Source organism: Helicoverpa armigera, chromosome 31, assembly GCF_030705265.1.
Source record: "Helicoverpa armigera isolate CAAS_96S chromosome 31, ASM3070526v1, whole genome shotgun sequence".
NCBI lineage: Eukaryota > Metazoa > Arthropoda > Insecta > Lepidoptera > Noctuidae > Helicoverpa > Helicoverpa armigera.
In genome coordinates, this window is record NC_087150.1 from 10,001 (window position 1) to 27,500 (window position 17,500).

Below are 17,500 nucleotides of genomic sequence, written 5' to 3' on the forward strand. Positions count from 1 at the left end.
TTATTTCAATATTATTTTTATTATAGGTATCATTCATTTATAATACAGATACACATACATACATACAGGCAACGAATAACCCATATTAAGACTGATCTAATTTTAAAAAAATAAATAAAAAAAAAACATAGGGACCACCCGAACTGGGTTTATTGAAACATGTCATGTGTTTCAGGCTATCAAAGCTCAGAACAATTATTGTCGAATATTATTCTTTTTAACATAGTTATCATAATATTACATACACAATTACATATAGTCACTATACTAAATAGTCAATAGTTAGGTACACAATTTACTAAAATTAAAAATCTAAGGTAGGTATTACTTTATATATTATTTCCTGTGATATAGTGTATTCAGTATGCAGGGCTCGACAGTTTATATAGGTATGTATAGCGACTTGTCAACAAAAATATGACACTATGACAGTAATGAACCAACGATTTGACAAGCAAATAATACACATGTCAAATGTCTACAATAAATCACAACTGTCACTCAGCTTACGACGAACTGGCCGCGTCCAGGTTATACTATTAATTTTTTAAGTCCCTTCCTACCCTCAACAACCCCACCCCACCCCGCCCTGTGCTCCTCATGTCGTGTCAAAACCGACCGACCGACCAATCAATCTATGTATAATATACAAACAATAAAACTATAATACAAAAACAATGCGGGGAGGGGCAAGGGGACCGGGTGAGGAGGGGGGGGGGGTTGAGGGGGAGAGGGTGTCACGGGGGAAGGGCGACAGAGACACAGGAATATAATACATTTTTTTGTTTTTTTGGTACACAACCCAATACCTCCCACATACTTCACCTCTTTCTTCCTCACCCCCACGCCCACTCATCTCCCGCGAACCCCACACCATAGAGAAAGTTGTGAGATTTAAAAAAATACCAGGGGAGGGGAGGGGGAGAGGCAAGGGTGTGACTGACGGAGGGGAGGGGAGGGTAGGGTAGGGTGCACCTCACATGACATTGACATTGACATATGTACATATACGACATGACATGACACTAGATACGGATCGTCTCCACCGATAGTGTGGATTCTCAGCGACACACTATTGTCAAGCGAAGCGTCAGTTCGGTCGTTGTAACAGACGATCCGCGCAGGCGCATTCGCTTCGACGTGCAAAACGCGCTACTTGCTACGACGACGACGGTGTTGTGCGACGACGGGCAGCGCTCGTCTACATGTTGTATTTTATGAAATACACAAGTTGTGTGTGCTCATCTGGTGGTTGATGTACACTTTTCCAGTGTTATTTTTATAATACAATAATGTAGTTGGGGGCTATGTTCGACGCCAAAGACTTCGTCGTTTTTGTAGTGAATATGTAGTTGTTGAATGAACTGTGTCGACCGACGGATCGTGTCTTATGCGTGTCCGGACGAGAACGGTCGTATTAATTATTTTGCATGATGAGACGCGACAGTACACTGTACCAGACGCTCGGACGCGTGTCAACAGTGCTTCGCGTCGATTCGAACAATACAAAAGTTATATGTGAGGCGCTCTATAGAATCCGGGCGTAATCGTGCATGGATGTCTCGCGATCGTGTCAACAGATTTTACACACGTGAACATTCAGTCTCGTTACGAACGTTCATCATCGGGGCGTCAACGCCCTCGTCGTGCGAGTCGCGTCTGTGACGAGTTGAGACATTACCCGTTCAGACGTGCGAGCGCGCGTAGAACCAGGTGGCGCGCAGCACTCAACATTGTTGTCGTGTTGTGCACCATCGGTTACACACCTTAAAAAACATTTCAGAGCTCGCCCGGTGCCGTTCGCGTATTGTAACGATCGCGAACGCCCGGGACGAGGGAGGACCTAGATCGTGTGCGCGCGCGCAGCCGGCGGACACCGTCGGTGGGCGCGCGCGCGGTAGAGGTTTTTCCTTATAAACAAAAGAAGCTCCCTGGTTGATCCTGCCAGTAGTTATATGTTTGTCTCAAAGATTAAGCCATGCATGTCTCAGTGCAAGCCGTATTAAGGCGATACCGCGAATGGCTCAATATATCAGTTTTGGTTCCTTAGATCTTACTCAGTTACTTGGATAACTGTGGTAATTCTAGAGCTAATACATGCAATCAGAACTCTGACCAGTGATGGGATGAGTGCTTTATTAGATCAAAACCAATCGACGGAGGGCCTCGCGTCCGAAGTCGTTAATTTTGATGAATCTGGATAACTTTTGCCGATCGCATGGTCCAGTACCGGCGACGCATCTTCAAATGTCTGCCTTATCAACTTTCGATGGTAGTTTCTGCGACTACCATGGTTGTCACGGGTAACGGGGAATCAGGGTTCGATTCCGGAGAGGGAGCCTGAGAAACGGCTACCACATCCAAGGAAGGCAGCAGGCGCGCAAATTACCCACTCCCGGCACGGGGAGGTAGTGACGAAAAATAACGATACGGGACTCTTACGAGGCCTCGTAATCGGAATGAGTACACTTTAAATATTTTAACGAGGAACAATTGAGGGCAAGTCTGGTGCCAGCAGCCGCGGTAATTCCAGCCCAATAGCGTATACCAAAATTGTTGCGGTTAAAAAGCTCGTAGTTGCATTTGTGCGCCGTTGTCGGTGCACCGCATCCGCGGTGATACTGACACGTCTGCGGAGCATATCAGCCGTGAGCCGGCGGTAATACGCCGGTTCAATATCAAAATCCTATCGCGGTGCTCTTCGGTGAGTGTCGAGGTGGGCTGACAATTTTACTTTGAACAAATTAGAGTGCTCAAAGCGGGCTCAAAATGCTGCTTGAATATTTCGTGCATGGAATAATAGAATATGATCTCGGTTCTATTTTGTTGGTTTTCAGAACTCCGAGGTAATGATTAATAGGATAACTGGGGGCATCTGTATTGCGACGTTAGAGGTGAAATTCTTGGATCGTCGCAAGACGAACATCAGCGAAAGCATTTGCCAAAGGTGTTTTCATCAATCAAGAACGAAAGTTAGAGGTTCGAAGGCGATTAGATACCGCCCCTAGTTCTAACCGTAAATATGTCATCTAGCGATCCGCCGACGTTACTACAATGGCTCGGCGGGCAGCTTCCGGGAAACCAAAGATTTTGGACCCGGGGAGTATGGTTGCAAAGCTGAAACTTAAAGGAATTGACGGAAGGGCACCACCAGGAGTGGAGCCTGCGGCTTAATTTGACTCAACACGGGAAATCTCACCAGGCCCGGACACCGGAAGGATTGACAGATTAACAGCTCTTCTTGATTCGGTGGGTGGTGGTGCATGGCCGTTCTTAGTTGGTGGAGCGATTTGTCTGGTTAATTCCGGTAACGAACGAGACTCTAGCTCAAATAGGCGTCGTCATTTAGTGTGCGTGGCCACGTGTCACGCAACTCACTGGCGACGTATTAAAATTCTTAGAGGGACCGGCGGCTTCGAGCCGCACGAGATTGAGCAATAACAGGTCTGTGATGCCCTTAGATGTCCTGGGCCGCATCGCGCTACACTGAAGGAATCAGCATGTTCTCCTGGCCTAGAGGCCTGGCAACCCGCTGAAACTCCTTCGTGCTGGGATTGGGTTTGCAATTATCCCCATAAACGAGGAATTCCTAGTAAGCGCGAGTCATAAGCTCGCGTTGATTACGTCCCTGCCCTTTGTACACACCGCCCGTCGCTACTACCGATTGAATGATTTAGTGAGGTCTTCGGACCGACACGCGGTGGCTTCACGGCCGTCGGCGTTGCTGGGAAGTTGACCAAACTTGATCATTTAGAGGAAGTAAAAGTCGTAACAAGGTTTCCGTAGGGGAACCTGCGGAAGGATCATTAACGTGTAAACGCAAGACGCGACTGGCTCGCGACGCGCGTGTTATAACGTAAACAATAATCCACACCACTAGAGGACACAGATTCGAACGGACGCTGTGCGTTGAATAGCCGATGATTCGGTGTTGTTCGTCGCGCTCGTCCGTCGTTATGTGTCTCGCGTCGCGTCATGCGCACGACACGCAGAAGGGTACACAAAACACAAAAATCCGCGTCCCCGAGTGTCTGCATGCACGCGTTCGTTAACAATCAAACACAAGTCCCTTGCAACGCGGTGGGATGATATCATTTTATTTTTATACATACAAACACACGTGTATATAAAATACACACTCACAAGTCAATTTAATGTAACACTAGATTACGCAAACAGCGGTAATTTAAAACTATTACCCTGGACGGTGGATCACTGGCCGCGGGTCGATGAAGAACGCAGTTAACTGCGCGTCATAGTGTGAACTGCAGGACACATTTGAACATCGACATTTCGAACGCACATTGCGGTCCGTGGAGACACATCCAGGACCACCTGTCTGAGGGCCGGCTGTATAAAACAACAATGCCACATTGCGCGAGCGCGCGCGCACACGATTAACACTCGTGTGTGCGCGCGGCGGCGCACATGACGGTTCTGCGTCAACGGGCGCGCCCGCGTCTGCGGTGGGTGCTCGTCGGCGTTGTCCGTTCAAATATAGTACGGTTGTTGTATTGCGTGTATGCATTCGTGTCGAACGCGTTGTGTGCTCGCGCGCCGCCCTTAAAAGGCGCGCGCGTGTACGCGTGCGCGGACGCACGGTAGCGGCGTACGTGAGTGTGTATACCTACGCGAGTAGGTATTATACTCACGCCTGTTCGCGACCTTCGGTGTGTTACAATACCAGAGGGGCTGCGATGCGTGTAGCCGTGTTTATCTTGTGTCGTCCGCTTTAGCGTGAGACGCCAGCGAATGCAAACTCACTTGCGTGCAACGACCAATCAGTAGGCGGACTCCGACGTCCGAAGAGCGCATCGACGCCGTCGTCGTTCTGTTCGTGTTCACGCACGGTACGCAGTTCGATTGCGTCGTCGTAACGCTGACGGATATCGCGTCTGCCTCATTTTTATCGTTGGCCCTCAGATCAGGGAGGATCACCCGCCGAATTTAAGCATATTAGTAAGCGGAGGAAAAGAAACTAACCAGGATTTCCTTAGTAGCGGCGAGCGAACAGGAATGAAGCCCAGACTGAATCCCGCCGCTGTTCAGGCGGCGGGAGATGTGGTGTTCGGAGGTTCCGCTTTCGTCGCGGTCGCTCCTGTCCAAGTTCGTCTTGAACGGGGCCGTTTTCCGCAGAGGGTGCCAGGCCCGTAGCGACGGAGGACCGTGGCGAGAGGGACTCTCCTTAGAGTCGGGTTGCTTGAGAGTGCAGCCCTAAGTGGGTGGTAAACTCCATCTAAGGCTAAATATTACCGCGAGACCGATAGCGAACAAGTACCGTGAGGGAAAGTTGAAAAGAACTTTGAAGAGAGAGTTCAAGAGTACGTGAAACCGTTCAGGGTAAACCTGCGAAACTCGAATGAACGAACGGAGAGATTCATCGTCATTCCTCGGCGTACGGACGCGCGCCTCGATGTCGCCGGTTTCGATCGGTAGGCACGGGTCGCGTCCGTCGACGTCCGCGGACGGCGTGCACTCTTAGTAAATACATCGCGACCCGTTCGATGTCGGTCTAAGCGCCGTACGGGAGCCCTGCTGCCCTTCACGGGGTGATGGGACCGCGACGGTGGCCGACCGGCCGTCGGACGGTAGTTCTGACGAATCGCGCACGCGTTTATGACGCGTCCGGCCCGACGCAAGTCAACGTCGTATCCAACGTCTACGCCTCAGTGCGGACGTAGGTGCGGCGCGTTCGCTGTCGCCGCCGTGCTGTCTCGGACTGTGCGCGTCTCTGTCTGCGATGATTCAGTTTCGGCACTCGCAGGACCCGTCTTGAAACACGGACCAAGGAGTCTAGCATGTATGCGAGTCATTGAGATAATTAAACTGAAAGGCGCAACGAAAAGGCGTTAGCGCGCTTGCCGCGCGCCAGGGAGGATGGAGCGTCGATCTAGGTCGATCTCGCACTCCCGAGGCGTCTCGTTTCCAATCCGTGAATGCAGGCGCGCTCTGAGCATAAATGCTGGGACCCGAAAGATGGTGAACTATGCCTGGTCAGGGTCGAAGTCAGGGAAACCCTGATGGAGGACCGTAGCGATTCTGACGTGCAAATCGATCGTCGGAACTGGGTATAGGGGCGAAAGACTAATCGAACCATCTAGTAGCTGGTTCCGTCCGAAGTTTCAGGATAGCTGGCGTCGATTTGAACAGTCTCATCCGGTAAAGCGAATGATTAGAGGCATTGGGGCCGAAACGACCTCAACCTATTCTCAAACTTTAAAGTGGAGTACTCCGGCTTACTCGAACGATGAAGCCGGAGATCTGATGACGGTGCCAAGTGGGCCAATTTTGTAAGCAGAACTGGCGCTGTGGGATGAACCAAACGTAGTGTTAAGGCGCCTAAAAAACGCTCATGGGACACCATGAAAGGCGTTGGTCGCTCATGACAGCAGGACGGTGGCCATGGAAGTCGGAATCCGCTAAGGAGTGTGCAACGACTCACCTGCCGAAGCAACCAGCCCTGAAATGGATGGCGCTGAAGCGTTTTGCCTATACACTACCGTTACGGGCATGTGCGACGTTCTTTGTGACGTCATTAAGCCGTAACGAGTAGGACGTGCGCGGCGGAGAGCGCAGAAGGGTCTGGGCGTGAGCCCGCTTGGAGCCTCCGTCGGTGCAGATCTTGGTGGTAGTAGCAAATACTCCAGCGAGGCCCTGGAGGACTGACGTGGAGAAGGGTTTCGCGTGAACAGTAGCTGCCGCGAGTCAGTCGATCCTAAGCTCAAGGAGAAATCTTATGTCGATGTGGCGTGTTTTTCAAAACGATATCATATACTTGTCTATGTGTGTTCGAATGGATAAATAACGCCCTTTGAGCGAAGGGAATCCGGTTCCTATTCCGGAACCCGGCAGCGGAACCGTTTCAATAATCGTTCCCTCGTTTTACAGCGAGTGTTCGACGGGTAACCCAAAGTGGCCTGAAGACGCCGCCGAGAGGTCCGGGAAGAGTTTCTTCTGCCTGAGCGTTCGAGTTCCATGGAATCCTATAGAAGGGAGATATGGTTCGGAACGCGAAGAGCACCGCATTTGCGGCGGTGTCCGGATACTCTGCGGACCTTGAAAATTCAGGTGAGGGATGTACGTGGAGATGTCGCGCCGGTTCGTACCCATATCCGCAGCAGGTCTCCAAGGTGAAGAGCCTCTAGTCGATAGAATAATGTAGGTAAGGGAAGTCGGCAAATTGATCCGTAACTTCGGAATAAGGATTGGCTCTGAGGACCGGGGCGTGTCGGGTTTGGACGGAAGCGGATGCGGCCGGTGCCGGGCCTGGTCGATGCTCTGGCGTCTCGGGGCGCTGGGGCGGAATCCGGACCCGCGTTCCGGCCTTCCGCGGATCTTCTAGCCGTAAGGCCGTGTCGGTTTCGTCTCGTGCGCGATCGGCGCGGTTCTGTACGACCGCCGTTCAACGGTCAGCTCAGAACTGGCACGGACAAGGGGAATCCGACTGTCTAATTAAAACAAAGCATTGCGATGGCCCTCGCGGGTGTTGACGCAATGTGATTTCTGCCCAGTGCTCTGAATGTCAACGTGAAGAAATTCAAGCAAGCGCGGGTAAACGGCGGGAGTAACTATGACTCTCTTAAGGTAGCCAAATGCCTCGTCATCTAATTAGTGACGCGCATGAATGGATTAACGATTCCCACTGTCCCTATCTACTATCTGCTGCCACACCAAGGCGAGCGGGACGTGTGCGGAGCTCCGTGCGTGATTATTTTATCCGGTTTAGCATTGGTTGATGCAAAATATCGCTGCCTCCCGTACTATCTTGTGGCAAGTGCCATATAGCGCCGGCGCCATATTGGGGATAGAGCGGGTGCGAATATCAAGTGGGCGGAGGTGTTGACATTTCCCCCCCCATCCCTCGTGATAGTGACATCTGGTGTGTAGTGCGGGAAACTTCTGTGACAGTGACACTCGATTAGTGCGATAGTGACGTTTTTAGGTATAAGTGCGACAGTGACGTTTAATATTGTTAGTGTGACAGTGACACTATAACGCGGTGACGTTTTGTCCCCCAAGTTTCACTCCCCTGGAAACCCCAGCTGGGCGGTGCGGTGGGTCCTGGGTGATCTCCCATAGCTACCCCGAGATTCAGGAGTCTGGTGAGTGATTTTCCAGGACTTAGAAAATTTCGCGGCGGCTGGCGACGACGCGGAGACGGTGCTCACTAAGTAGGCTGACGCAGGGGTCCATGTGATCGGTCCCCGCAATTTTCCGTACACGGACTTAGCAAAAATCTGTGCAAAATCAGCGAGTTGTGACAGCAGACCTATTCGTGTATTAAACAACCAGCTAGTGAAGACGGACCTGTTCGTGCATTAAAGGACCAGTTGGTGACGGCGGACCTGTTCGTGTATTAAACGACCACCTGTGACGGCGGACCTGTTCGTGTATTAAACGACCACCTAAGTGACGGCGGACCCGTTCGTGTATTAAACGACCAGCTAGTGACGGCGGACCTGTTCGTGTATTAGTTTTTAACTTACTGACGGCATGGACGAGGACGAGGAATGCCGACGACAGCAGCGGGCCCTGGTTGAGGCTGCGCTGCGAGAGAAGGAGGAGGACTGGCGCTCCCTGAATGCAACGGGAGGGAAGGCCATACTGCCCCCGCCACCGCTGGCGCGTACACCATAGTCTAGCATGCGTGCCTTACCTCCGGCAGACTCACTGGACAACCTGTGCCAATGAAACAACACCGGCTAAGGACCAGCGCGGCAGTAGCTGGAACGCTGCCACAGCCGGGCGAGAAGCGGCACCTAAGCTCACCAGAAGAGGTGTACAGGAGGCGCAGGCAGCCGCAGAACAGTGAAAGGAACAAGGAAGTCCCACTGTTAAAGGGCCTTCTGCTCGGGCAGATCGGCCAGCCCAGCTGTACCCCACGTCAGCCCTAAGCCCCTGAAGTCGACCAGTTCGCGGACGCCCCTGAGCAACTGGCCGGGATGGCAAACGGCCAGACACAGGGGGTCATGGAGGCGGTGCAGCAGGAGCGCTCATAAGGGGACGATTGCCGCCATTGGTTCACAACCGAGCGCCTGTCGCAGTGGTGACGCACCTCACGCTGCGCCTTGCTGCTGCTGAGGTGCCGCCGCGCAGCGCCTCCTGTCACCGCCGTCGCCGAGCCTGCTGCGCCTTACCCCTTCGCCGCGAACGCCCCCAGATTTTCAGGCAAGACAACCGCCCGGTACAATCATTCTCCTGGGCCAGCGGTGGCTATCTACCCGGCGGAGGACCAACGCGGCGTCATTAAGACAGCTGATGCCACCGGCGCACACTGCCATGCAACCCGAATCACAACCGTGGGGTCCGCAAGGTGGGCAACGCTGGTGTGATCATCCAGACTGCTCGTTGCCGCCGCGGACACTCTCAAGAAGGCGACCGCCCACGCCGTACGGCGGAGCCATATCGGAGCGCAGCCGCCGATCGCGCTGGACGTGTCGATATGACAACTTCCGGGACGAGGTCATCCTAGATGACATAAAAGAGCAGAACCCGTAGGGAGGATTTCTCCCATGGACTCCGGGAGACGGAGGGAGCTGCTGCGGCTGGTATTCAAAAGAACCGGCACGGGAAACGTTGTTCTGGCCAGGTGTCGCAGGAGCTTCGGCACAGACCACTACCAAAGGAAAAATATTATTGGCTTCGGGATGTGGTCGAAGCACGACGGCCCACAAATGTATGGCCATCCCGAAAATATTGTAGGCAAAATGATGGTGTGTGGCAAATGCGGCGAGGAGGGGCAATAAAAAACTCCGAGTGCCAGGCCGCTGCCGCGACCTGCGCTACATGCAAACTGGTCTGGGAGTGAAGGCCCGCATCACCTCACTGCATCGCGGGACTGTCCTGCCGGATACGAACAGAAACTGATCGCCGCAACCACTACCATGGTAACAGGCGATCGGCACAGAAACTTCGCGTGGGGCAGCTGAATCTTGTGGCCCGTGGTGGCTACTGCCGAATTGCCGACTTGCTGAGGAGGAGGAACTGGACGTCAGTCCCGGGTCCGGTGGTTGCCGCGGCCCTGCCGCGCCAACAGCCGTTGCCGGAGGGGCCTCTGCCTGCAGGGCATATACCCGGGCTCCGTACGGAGGTGGCATGTGCGGTGCTTGCAGCACCTGACTAACCCGCACTTCCATCGTGCCACCTGGTCTGGGGATGCGTCAGTCCACCTAGCCAGCGATATTCAGTACTCGGGCCAACATCAACACCCACCTGAACATTCGGGAGCGTACCGAACTCAGCGACACCGTGTGCTGCTGGGGCCGACGCCAACACGCATTCACCCCTGGCATCTCTGGCCGCGCCACATATTGGGAGAGTGTACGAGGTCACCCGGAGACGGGAACTTATGGAGGGCTTTCTGCTGGCGCACGACCTTCACACTCACAATGTGGAAGGACAGCCGTGGACATTCTGCACTGCAAATGGGGAATCAAACATTGATGTGACCATCACGACGCGCGGTGTAGACGTCACCGAGTGGAGAGTCGTCGAAGACGCGAGCAGCAGCGACCATCGACTAATCACCTTCAACCTGCACGGCACGAGACATCGCACGAGCGCTCCTCCCGCAGAGCAGTCGGTCGTGCCAAAGAGGTTTCGGGAGCGTAGTGGGAACTGGGGCCAATTCCAGGCTAGGATTCAGGAGCGTGTGGGGACAATCGACTGGTCGAAGCCTGCAAATGCTGTGTGTAAGGAGTTCACGCGATTAATCGCGTGGACGGCTGATGAATGTTTGGGCACGTGTGGCGATGGTAAGAAAGCCAGAGGTTATGAGTGGTGGTCTCCTGCGCTAGAGACCTTGCGTAAAAAGAATAATAGGTTAAGGAAAGCATGGCAGGATGTAAGGAAGGCAGGCGGGGCTCGGGAAGCTAGCGCGAGGTATGCATTTCATAAGTGTCGCAGTAGCTATAGGGCAGCGATGGAGAAGGCGCAACTCGACTTTTTCCGCGGGCTGGCTGACGCGGGCAACCAAGACCCATGGGGCTTGGCGTATCGCGCGGCCAGTGGTAGAGTCCGACCAACTTCAAACATAGTTAATGGCATCCAACTTGCGGAAGGCTATGCAACGGATGTCGGCGGAGCCATGCTGGGCCTGGTGGGCGCTTTGTGCCCTGACGATGATCCATCGCGGGACACGGCGTACCACAGGCGGGTGAGGCTGGCTGCCGCCTGCATACCTTCTGGTAGAGATGCGCCTCCTCTGTCGTATCAGGAGCTGGAGAAAATAGTTAAGGACCTACCTAACACAGCTCCGGGAATCGATGGAATCACGGCAGGCATTGTCAGGCGTGTGTGGCGGGTGGCTGGTGCCGAACTGACACACATGTTTGGCATGTGCGTAGCTGAGGGAATCTTCCCCGATACGTGGAAGGACGGTAGGCTCATCGTGTTGCCGAAGGGGAACGACAAGCCTCTGACCGATCCCAAAGCGTATCGGCCCATCACCCTCCTTCCGGTCCTGGGCAAAATCTTGGAGCGGGTTATTCTTCAATGCGCCCCCTCCATCTCGCGCGGAATATCGTCAAGTCAGCACGGTTTCTCTCGAGGCAAGTCTACACTTACTGCCCTGAATGCAATAATAAACACCGTCCAGAGCAGCCACTACAAGTACGTGCAAGCGGTCTTCCTAGACATCTCCGGGGCCTTCGATAATGCATGGTGGCCCATGATCCTTCTGAAGGCCAAAAGAGGTGGGTGCCCGCCGAACGTGTACAGGTTGCTAACATCCTACTTCAACAATCGCCGAGTGGGCCTCTTCGCAGGCAGTAGCGTTGCATGGAAGGTTTCGACCATGGGATGCCCGCAGGGCTCTGTGGTGGGACCTTCACTTTGGAACCTGCTGTTGGACGACCTTCTAAGGCTGCCATTCCCAACTGGGGTACAGGTAATCGCGTACGCGGATGATGTGACGGTCCTCATCGAGTCTAACTCTCGAGCCGGCATTGAGGCCTCGGCCTCATGCGCCATGGCATTAATCTCTGGGTGGGGTTACCGCAACCGATTGGGGTTCTCTCCTTCGAAGTCACACTCCATGACTTTGAAGGGGAGCCTGACGAAGCGTCCTCCTGTGATCAGACTCGATGGGGCCTCAGTCAAAAGCGTGCGCTCGACAAGGGTCCTGGGGGTAGTGGTGGACGCTAGCCTCTCATTCACTGAGCACGCCCAGTCCATCGGTGAGCGAGCTGCGGCTGGCTTGGGTAAGATGTCGCGCGTCTCCGCCTCGTCCTGGGGCGTACGGTACAGGGCCCTTAAGGTGCTGTACAGGGGCATCTTTGTTCCCATAGTGACGTACGCGGCGGGATGCTGGTGGCGGCGCGTGAACTTTCATACCGTCAGGGCAGTTCTACAGAGGGCACAAAGGCCTGCACTCATTCTATTGACGAAGGCCTACCGATCCGTTAGCACAGCGGCACTTCCGGTCTTGGCCGGGGTACTACCAGCGGACCTCGAGGTGGAACGTGCTGGCAAGATCGATGACATTCGCGAACTGCCTCGGGATGCTTTCAGGGCTGGGAAAAGGGTTATCGAGAGGGAGGCTGTGGCCAAGTGGCAGCAGAGATGGGAAAAGGAGGAAAAGGGTAGGGAACTATATCGATTTTTTCCGGACGTGGCGGCTAGGCTCGGGGCAACCTGGCCGAACGGACTATCGTTCCCATCCGACCAGCCGTTTCCGCAAAAGGTTATGTGACATGAAGCTGTGTGAGGTTAGTGTGTGCTACTGCGGTGAGGAGGATGAGTGTCTGGACCACGTCTTGTGGCGGTGCCCTTTGTATGACGATCAGCGACGAAAGATGATGGATGGGATCACTCGCACGGAGGAGGGACCAGCATACTACTGCGATCTCGTCTCCTCGGAGGTCAACTTCCGGCAGCTTAAAAACTTCGCGCATGGCTGGCACAAGGCAAGAACATATATAGAAGCAACATAGACGCGGATCTGCGTCGGGAAGCGAAGCCGTTATATTCTGTTTCTACCCGTGAGAGGGGTATACGCTAGTATGCCGCCCCAGAATGGGGAGAAGGCAACTTCAGGGACACCAGTGCTGCACCCGTAGAGAGATCAAGAAGCGCCTGCGGACGAAACCAAAATAGATTGCCTAGGGAGCTGGAAGTCCGCAGCCGTCTCGCGTTTCGGCCCGTATAACGCTGAGCGTTGGTAGGGCCATGGGTAGGTGGTGGGAGTGTCCCTATCTACTATCTAGCGAAACCACAGCCAAGGGAACGGGCTTGGGAGAATCAGCGGGGAAAGAAGACCCTGTTGAGCTTGACTCTAGTCTGGCATTGTAAGGAGACATGAGAGGTGTAGCATAAGTGGGAGATCGTTCGCGCGATCGTCGCTGAAAAACCACTACTTTCATTGTTTCATTACTTACTCGGTTGGGCGGAAGCGGTGCGCGGTCGATAATATCGGCGGGCGCACGGTGTTTCGTTCCAAGCGTGCAGAGTGGCGACGTGGCGGCAACGCTCGTCGCCGTACAACTCCCGCGTGATCCGGTTCGAGGACACTGCCAGGCGGGTAGTTTGACTGGGGCGGTACATCTGTCAAAGAATAACGCAGGTGTCCTAAGGCCAGCTCAGCGAGGACAGAAACCTCGCGTGGAGCAAAAGGGCAAAAGCTGGCTTGATCCAGATGTTCAGTACGCATAGGACTGCGAAAGCACGGCCTATCGATCCTTTAGTATAAAGAGTTTTTAGCAAGAGGTGCCAGAAAAGTTACCACAGGGATAACTGGCTTGTGGCAGCCAAGCGTTCATAGCGACGTTGCTTTTTGATCCTTCGATGTCGGCTCTTCCTATCATTGCGAAGCAAAATTCGCCAAGCGTTGGATTGTTCACCCATCAAAAGGGAACGTGAGCTGGGTTTAGACCGTCGTGAGACAGGTTAGTTTTACCCTACTGATGGCTTGTCGTTGCGATAGTAATACTGCTCAGTACGAGAGGAACCGCAGTTTCGGACATTTGGTTCATGCACTCGGCCGAGCGGCCGGTGGTGCGAAGCTACCATCCGCGGGATTATGCCTGAACGCCTCTAAGGCCGAAGCCAGCCTAGCCGAATCCGGCAAGGATATGCTCACTGTGGAGCCCCGAGAGTCGGGAGGCTCTAAACAATGTGACTTTACTAGTCGCGCTTCACCACGTGAGGTGCGACGTCGAAGCCCATTTGGATCGCGGAGATCGATGCTGTCCGCTTAACGCGTGCATCACGGCTCCGAAGGTCCGAATTTACCTCAGTTCGATGTCGGGGCTCGGAATAGTCTGTAGACGACTTCCGTTCCTGGCGGGGTGTTGTGCTCGGTAGAGCAGCGTCGTGCTGCGATCTGTTGAGACTCAGCCCTACGCCAGGTGATTCGTCCGAGGACGATGTCGTTTGTGCGTCTGTTACACGCACACAATATGTGTTGTGTACAGTGTTTAGTTTTGTTTCTAGTATAATACACGAACGGGCGCTATAAACTTAAAGTATAATTTCTCTCTTTTCTATAAGCAAAATGAAATATATGTATAACCACTTACATAGTTATTAATAAAATTTAATTAACATAATAAATAAATAAACAATACCATTATTATTGTTATAGGTATATATATATACATACATTCAAGTTGGAGGAAAATTACCTACTTATGTAAAACTACAAACGACTCTGCCAACTCGCTTATATTGATCTGTTCACTAAACATAATATCATGTACGTGAACACTTGTTATTTCAATATTATTTTTATTATAGGTATCATTCATTTATAATACAGATACACATACATACATACAGGCAACGAATAACCCATATTAAGACTGATCTAATTTTAAAAAATAAATAAAAAAACATAGGGACCACCCGAACTGGGTTTATTGAAACATGTCATGTGTTTCAGGCTATCAAAGCTCAGAACAATTATTGTCGAATATTATTCTTTTAACATAGTTATCATAATATTACATACACAATTACATATAGTCACTATACTAAATAGTCAATAGTTAGGTACACAATTTACTAAAATTAAAAATCTAAGGTAGGTATTACTTTATATATTATTTCCTGTGATATAGTGTATTCAGTATGCAGGGCTCGACAGTTTATATAGGTATGTATAGCGACTTGTCAACAAAAATATGACACTATGACAGTAATGAACCAACGATTTGACAAGCAAATAATACACATGTCAAATGTCTACAATAAATCACAACTGTCACTCAGCTTACGACGAACTGGCCGCGTCCAGGTTATACTATTAATTTTTTGTCCTTCCTACTCAACAACCTCATTCCCACCCCCGCCCTGTGCCCTTTCATGTCGTGTCAAAACCGACCGACCGACCAATCAATCTATGTATAATATACAAACAATAAAACTATAATACAAAACAATGCGGGAGGGGCAAGGGGACCGGGTGAGGGTTGAGGAGAGGGTGTCACGGGGAAGGGCGACAGAGACACAGGAATATAATACATTTTTGTTTTTGGTACACAACCCAATACCTTCCCACATACCTCCCCACTTCCCTCCTCCCACCCCCACGCCCACTCATCTCCCGCGAACCCCACACCATAGAGAAAGTTGTGAGATTTAAAAAAAAAATACCAGTGGGGAGGGGGAGGGGGGGGGGGAGAGGTTAAGGGTGTGACTGACGGAGGGGAGGGGAGGGTAGGGTAGGGTGCACCTCACATGACATTGACATTGACATATGTACATATACGACATGACATGACACTAGATACGGATCGTCTCCACCGATAGTGTGGATTCTCAGCGACACACTATTGTCAAGCGAAGCGTCAGTTCGGTCGTTGTAACAGACGATCCGCGCAGGCGCATTCGCTTCGACGTGCAAAACGCGCTACTTGCTACGACGACGACGGTGTTGTGCGACGACGGGCAGCGCTCGTCTACATGTTGTATTTTATGAAATACACAAGTTGTGTGTGCTCATCTGGTGGTTGATGTACACTTTTCCAGTGTTATTTTTATAATACAATAATGTAGTTGGGGGCTATGTTCGACGCCAAAGACTTCGTCGTTTTTGTAGTGAATATGTAGTTGTTGAATGAACTGTGTCGACCGACGGATCGTGTCTTATGCGTGTCCGGACGAGAACGGTCGTATTAATTATTTTGCATGATGAGACGCGACAGTACACTGTACCAGACGCTCGGACGCGTGTCAACAGTGTGCTTCGCGTCGATTCGAACAATACAAAGTTATATGTGAGGCGCTCTATAGAATCCGGGCGTAATCGTGCATGGATGTCTCGCGATCGTGTCAACAGATTTTACACACGTGAACATTCAGTCTCGTTACGAACGTTCATCATCGGGGCGTCAACGCCCTCGTCGTGCGAGTCGCGTCTGTGACGAGTTGAGACATTACCCGTTCAGACGTGCGAGCGCGCTTGGAACCAGGTGGCGCGCAGCACTCAACATTGTTGTCGTGTTGTGCACCATCGGTTACACACCTTAAAAACATTTCAGAGCTCGCCCGGTGCCGTTCGCGTATTGTAACGATCGCGAACGCCCGGGACGAGGAGGACCTAGATCGTGTGCGCGCGCAGCCGGCGGACACCGTCGGTGAGCGCGCGCGCGCGGTAGAGGTTTTTCCTTATAAACAAAAGAAGCTCCTGGTTGATCCTGCCAGTAGTTATATGCTTGTCTCAAAGATTAAGCCATGCATGTCTCAGTGCAAGCCGTATTAAGGCGATACCGCGAATGGCTCAATATATCAGTTTTGGTTCCTTAGATCTTACTCAGTTACTTGGATAACTGTGGTAATTCTAGAGCTAATACATGCAATCAGAACTCTGACCAGTGATGGGATGAGTGCTTTTATTAGATCAAAACCAATCGACGGAGGGCCTCGCGTCCGAAGTCGTTAATTTTGATGAATCTGGATAACTTTGCCGATCGCATGGTCCAGTACCGGCGACGCATCTTTCAAATGTCTGCCTTATCAACTTTCGATGGTAGTTTCTGCGACTACCATGGTTGTCACGGGTAACGGGGAATCAGGGTTCGATTCCGGAGAGGAGCCTGAGAAACGGCTACCACATCCAAGGAAGGCAGCAGGCGCGCAATTACCCACTCCCGGCACGGGGAGGTAGTGACGAAAAATAACGATACGGGACTCTTACGAGGCCTCGTAATCGGAATGAGTACACTTTAAATATTTTAACGAGGAACAATTGAGGGCAAGTCTGGTGCCAGCAGCCGCGGTAATTCCAGCCCAATAGCGTATACCAAAATTGTTGCGGTTAAAAAGCTCGTAGTTGCATTTGTGCGCCGCGCTGTCGGTGCACCGCATCCGCGGTGATACTGACACGTCTGCGGAGCATATCGCCGGTGAGCCGGCGGTAATACGCCGGTTCAATATCAAAATCCTATCGCGGTGCTCTTCGGTGAGTGTCGAGGTGGGCCGACAATTTTACTTTGAACAAATTAGAGTGCTCAAAGCGGGCTCAAAATGCTGCTTGAATATTTCGTGCATGGAATAATAGAAT

At 52.1% G+C, this 17,500-nt stretch overlaps 1 long non-coding RNA gene, 1 other non-coding gene and 2 pseudogenes across 2 annotated transcripts in view; 3 read left to right on the forward strand and 1 right to left on the reverse strand.

Annotated features, from left to right (window-relative positions):
- Positions 1 to 3,590: 3,590 nt before the first annotated feature.
- The window catches only part of LOC135119220 (uncharacterized), a 15,131-nt gene continuing 1,221 nt past the window's right edge, over positions 3,591 to 17,500 (reverse strand). The window contains exon 2 of the long non-coding RNA XR_010278057.1: positions 3,591 to 3,876. This is a non-coding gene — a long non-coding RNA (uncharacterized LOC135119220). The remainder of the gene's footprint in view (positions 3,877 to 17,500) is intronic.
- Positions 4,197 to 4,349, forward strand: LOC135119255 (5.8S ribosomal RNA; annotated as a pseudogene).
- LOC135119279 (large subunit ribosomal RNA) lies at positions 4,915 to 14,354 on the forward strand (annotated as a pseudogene).
- LOC135119264 (small subunit ribosomal RNA) overlaps positions 16,622 to 17,500 on the forward strand; it is a 1,898-nt gene continuing 1,019 nt past the window's right edge. The window contains exon 1 of the ribosomal RNA XR_010278092.1: positions 16,622 to 17,500. This exon is cut by the window's right edge and continues 1,019 nt beyond it. This is a non-coding gene — a ribosomal RNA (small subunit ribosomal RNA).